Below are 5,565 nucleotides of genomic sequence, written 5' to 3' on the forward strand. Positions count from 1 at the left end.
TCCCCCCTCTCCCCCAGCCCTCCACCCCAGCTCCCGGTACTTTAAAAATAAAAGCCCTGGTGCTCACCAGATGCTGCTGGGTGGGGAGAGTGATCCTCACTGCCTCCACTCCCCCACTGCATGGGGGACTCTGCCATGAGCCCCTCGACCCGCCCCTCACTCCTTCAGCCCCCCCACGGGTGCCCTGCCTGAGCCAGCTCTGGCCCTTTAAGAAAAAACAAACAAACAAGAAAAGCCCCAGGACTCACCCCTCCTGGTGCAGCCTCGGGGCTTTGGGGGCTCATGTAGAGCCCCCCATGCAGCATGGGGCAGTGGGGGAACAGCAGGGATCATCCCTGCCCAGCAGCACCTGGTGAGCACCAGGGCTTTTCTTTTAACAAGTGCCAGGAGCTGGGGCAGCCATTGCTGGGCTGGGAGAGGGGCAGGGGATGGGCCTGGCCTGGCTGATTCGGCCAAATCAAATTGGGACGTTGATTCAAATCACCAAATTGAATCACTGTCCCCCGAATCAGCCAAATCTGAATCCAAAGCAAATACTAGCTGCTTTGCACACGCCTAGCAAGTACCCTTCGAAAGCCAAAACACACATTCACATTCAGTCCTGTAGCTTAAGACTTCCATATTGGGTTATAATTTGACACCCAACATTTTTCAGTAGAAAACACAAGAAATTTTCAATGGTGCAGTGGGGTAGTAAGATCTACATAAATATGTTTTATCTTGGATAAAACCCATAGAAGATCATGGCCAGAAGTCCCAATCAGCTTTGGCAAGTGGCAGAGCTGAGAGCTAAATCTAAGCAAAATAAAATGTAAATTCCCTATACTGGTAATACCCTGCCTATGAGAAAGCTAGCACAAGATGCTGTATGGATTGATCACAATAAAGTTGAGGTTATCAACCAGATACCTGGCCCATAAGACAAGGAAATAGGTACACAGATTCCTTGGATTGTGAACTATATAGGACATTTTGTTTTTACTCCCATTGTCCAAGCTAGTAACCTGAGAGCACTGCTGTGCCAAAGATACCAGTGGACATGGGACGCAATTCTTAATAAAGGGTTTGAGAAACTGAAAGAGTATAATTTAAAAGGTCCAATCCCAAAGTACTGGGATGGTAAACATAAAACTGATTTTGTATGCATCATTGATCAAGTTAGAAAAAATATTTATCCAGGTTCAAATGAATTGTGGACTTTGCTGCCAGTGTTACTTCTTAGAATGAATAGGCAATACAGGGTAATGAGTACAGACGTTTCCTACATCTCATAATTAATTTAAAGGTGAGCTTTCAGTACTAGGTGGAATTAAATGGACCAGAATCTTGATTTCTGAGTTATCACAGAATAATATATTTAAAACAAAAATGATTAAGAACATTTCAAAGGCCAAAAATACCCCCCAGATGTAGGCCAAATATGGGTATAATTGGATGCTGAAACAAAGTTTGTTTTGTTTTTGTAGGAAAAAGTATGGATTTGTTTTTGACTATTATTCTCACTTTCCTGAGAGAGCTTTACTAGAAATTAATCAAATGTTTAGCTGTATTATGCACATCAAATCTATTTTTTCCACATATAATTTACCTGATAAAATAATGTCTTACAACAGACTACACTTTAGTGGGCATGAGTTCTGGCTATATTCAATGAAATATAGGTTTAGACATGTAACTGCTGGTCTCCATTATTCCCAATCCAATGGGCTGATGGAAAATGATGTCAAAATAATAAAGTACCTACTGAAAAAAACTGCAGAGTCCAGATCTGATCCATATTTAGCTCTGTTAAATTATAGAATGGCACCAATGAAGCACGGATTGTTACCAGCTGACATTTTGTTCAACAGAAAAAAGAAAACAAGAATGCCTACGCTGTTAGAAACTGATGTCAGAGTCACTGGGGACTTGCAGAAGTAGAGAGACAGATAAGGCCAAACAAAAAAATCAATATGATTTAGGGTCCCAGGAGCTGCCATCACTTCATGAAAATGATGCTGTATGTCTCTGTGATGGGAAATAACAGTTGCAAACAGCAGTGGTCTCAGAAGAGGTTGTTCCACGGTCATATGGTATTTTCACTCCAGGCAGACTCATGCTAAGGAGGATTAAGTGATCCCCCTTCAAATCCTGGATGAGAAGGGCATAATGGGCACAGGGTCTGATGTTTTGCTACCACCATGCTGGTGGAAAAAGCAGAGCCCCAGGTATGGAAAAAAACAGGTCATATGGACTTGCTGCCTCCTGACAGCAGTGTGCTGGTGTTTAGGGGGAGTCCCACCAGTCCAAGCAATAATGCTGGGCACCTCAGACACTAACTGAACACTGGTATTAAGTTTAGCTGTTAAGTTAGCTGTAAGCATTTATAACAGGGGAGTTGGGGGTGTTAATCATTAACAGGTGTTGGTATGGAAAGGAAGGTAGGTTATGGGGGATGTTGCCATTAAGGGCTGAGCTTCCCAGACATTGGATCTCAGGAGGGTCTTGTTACGTGTGATGAATTGAAACTGGCCAAAGAATAAAGCTGGAACATTTGCAAGTCCCTTTAGCATTGAATGATCCCTTAAAACCATTGGAGTGGCACGGGGGAAAAGAGTAGCTACATGAGGATGAGATTCTCCACTCAGTTGCCAGAACACTGAGTTGAACACAAGCTGAAGACTTCTGTTTTAATTTTAGGTTGCATCCAGATATTTGATTTCCTCATTATAAACAGCATATTCTATCTCTCCATAATAAATGGCAAGCAAGCTACAATCCTGCAAAGATTTATATGCATGCTCAACATTATGCATGTGATTAATCTCAGTGGATTCAGTAATACAATTTGTGTTTTACATCTTTTCAGGGTCAGATTCTACATTGTGTTTGCTGCCATCACCATTTCACCATCTCACAAAGGAATTATAGGAAACTTCCTGGGTTTCTTATAATTAGAAGATACCTCTTGGGGGGTTTTCATGAGTTTTCCAGCCAGTTTTGAAGATACAGGAGTTTGGGACAGTTTGGTATAACGGGTATGAGAATATTTGGATGTTTATTTAAACTGGACCTTTGAGTGCCAAAAAAGCAAAAATCTTAATAGTCAAGTATACCATGGACCAGACACATACCTTTGACATCCTAGAAATCCCTCCTGATGCACTCTCAGAGGCTTTAACTTCATCCCAAATATTTTTTTAAATCAAAAGAATAACTTTCTGGACAAAGCACAGGTACTCATAGCCTGTCAGAAAAATAATCTTTTAATGAGAAATAATAGCATGATATCAGATGAAACATTGTATATTCCTGCATGCAAGAAAGAAGGCAGCAGTATGGGTAGCAGAGAATGGGACCTCTATGATCTGTGCCTGTCTTTTCCATTAGTTAACTGTATGACTGAGAACAAGGTATTTGATCTCCCCATGCCTCCTGTTCATCCATCTGTAAAGTGTAATTAATGATAGTAACTGTAGTAGTATCTTGAGCTTTGCAATGTAGAAACAACCTTTCATTATGTACAGACATTTATATCCAACTATTTACAGTACAAAGGTAACAGTTTGCTGCTGCCTTTGCAATAGGCCTACTGCTGTCCATTGAGCTGGTGATCCTCGAGCACCAGCTTCCCTGGACTGGACATTGTGTGTGGATATCTGACTCTCAACTCCCAACCCAAGCGCTCTACTCCTGACTTGGTTGCAGCCTGGGATCTTAAGGAAATGCTACAAGAATTCACTGAAGACGTATCTCAAGAAAATGGACAATGATATCAAGAGCTGGCTGCTAACCAACTCCAATGGCACCACAAGCTCAACCAAGGAGAAGTCTGCTTCAAGATGAAGCATCTTACCCTCAAAACAGCAAAGAGAAAGCGAAAGAAGGAAAAGGAGAGAAATCCTGGCCTATGGCCTACTCTCCCCTGTGGAAAGACCTGAAGGTCTGCGGATGGATCTGTAGTTCGTTCTGTAGTTCGTTCAAGGATTGGATTCTTAAGTCACCTCAAGACCCATCAATGAGCCATAGTAGAGATCATCTTTGAATTGAGGGTTAGCCTGCAACAAGTTCAAGTCCTGTTCTCCCACCCAGAAATTCCTGCTGACCACAGCAAGAGTCTCGCGGGATAACACACTTCTTGGACAATGTGTGAGACCAGGGACATTTACTCCAAGACACAGTAACCTGCTTTGCTGGGGTGTTGGGAGGCTTTGCTAACATTTGCAGAGCCCTCAGATCTCTGATACAAAGTTTTATGCAGGTGGTTAGTTCATGCACCAGTATTATGGGAAACGATAATGATGAACCACATGAGGAAAGGAAATACAGAAAAAAATACTGGTTCTGTAGGAATGTGTTAGACTAGTTTCTCAGTGTAGTACCAAATATTCTTCAAAGATCCTTAAGTGGCAGCTCATTTGAAAAATCTATATATTCATTTTCCTGTTTTGTATTATGTTATATGGAATTTTTTCTCATTAGCTGTTACATTTCCATATAGCAAATCTTTAGGGAGGTATGTATATATCGCTACGCATATAAGCAACACTAAATACGGCTTTATATTTCCTGACTCTTAGCGGAATTGGACAATGTTTAAAAGTTACGAAGGGCACCTGTGGCCGATTAATGTCAGTTCTCATTTCATCCTCTGGAGGATATTCACACATTGCACCCCAAGGGGTGCATTAACATTCATAGCTCCTCCAGGGGAAGAAACATATGGAGGCTCCACAGGGACAAACTTCATGATCTGAATTGCCAATCAGTGCATGTCTGAGCCTCAGCTGTGGAAAATCTTGCAGATAACAAGACTTCATGCTTCCACAATTCTCATTTTAATCTGTCAGTTACTAAATATGGTTTCAGTATTGCTCAAGTCAGTAAAAGACCTAGAACACTACCTTATTATAGAGAGGTGGTAGCCTCTGCATATATACAGTGCAGCAGCTTCCATTATAACAATCTGTTTTGTTTTCCTTATAACTTTGACCTGTAGAATTGGATTGGCCTGAAAACTGAAATGTTTACTCTGAAAGCAGAGGAGAACCTTTCTTCTTAGTTTGATGAAAATTTGTCAACTGTTTCTTTTTGAATCATTTAAATATATCACCTTGATCTTAGGTTTTGATTTCATTTCCCTCTATCTCAAGAAATTGATTGTTGTTGTTCCCATGCACTTTGCATATAGCCATATATCCTTGAAAATTATGGCTGTATATAAAGAATATATGCTGCAATTAAAGCAAAATTATTACCTGGTGCTGTGGTAGGATATTTTTCTGCTCCAGTAGATTCCAATGAGAGATTTCCCATATACTCCACTGTGTGTATGGCTGGGCACTTAAGATACTGTAATACTTGCCTATAGAAATCAAAGAATCTGTCAGAACATGGCAGGGTAACAAGTCCACACAAACACACCTAGCACTTTATTTTGTCCCCTGCCCTCCCAATTAAAGAAAATAACACAATATCAAAGCAAGGCAACACCTTAACAGTAAGATAAACATATGGCTCCACCTTCAGGTGGAGGTACTTTCTACATGGGCCATTAGGTATTTATCTCCCATTGATTTCAATGGC

General features: G+C 41.1%; 1 long non-coding RNA gene across 2 annotated transcripts in view; it reads left to right on the plus strand.

Moving 5' to 3' along the window:
• Positions 1–5,565, plus strand: part of LOC109287577 — a 294,027-nt gene that overhangs the window by 261,355 nt on the left and 27,107 nt on the right. The window contains exon 4 of one of the 2 annotated variants that reach the window (XR_002094905.1): positions 2,849–5,234. The exons of the other annotated variant lie outside the window; for it this stretch is intronic. This is a non-coding gene — a long non-coding RNA (uncharacterized LOC109287577). Of the gene's footprint in view, positions 1–2,848; positions 5,235–5,565 lie in introns of those variants that run through there. 2 annotated transcript variants of the gene reach the window in all.

The sequence above is a fragment of the Gavialis gangeticus genome, unplaced genomic scaffold, assembly GCF_001723915.1.
Source record: "Gavialis gangeticus isolate Ggan-Ray unplaced genomic scaffold, GavGan_comp1, whole genome shotgun sequence".
Taxonomy (NCBI): domain Eukaryota; kingdom Metazoa; phylum Chordata; order Crocodylia; family Gavialidae; genus Gavialis; species Gavialis gangeticus.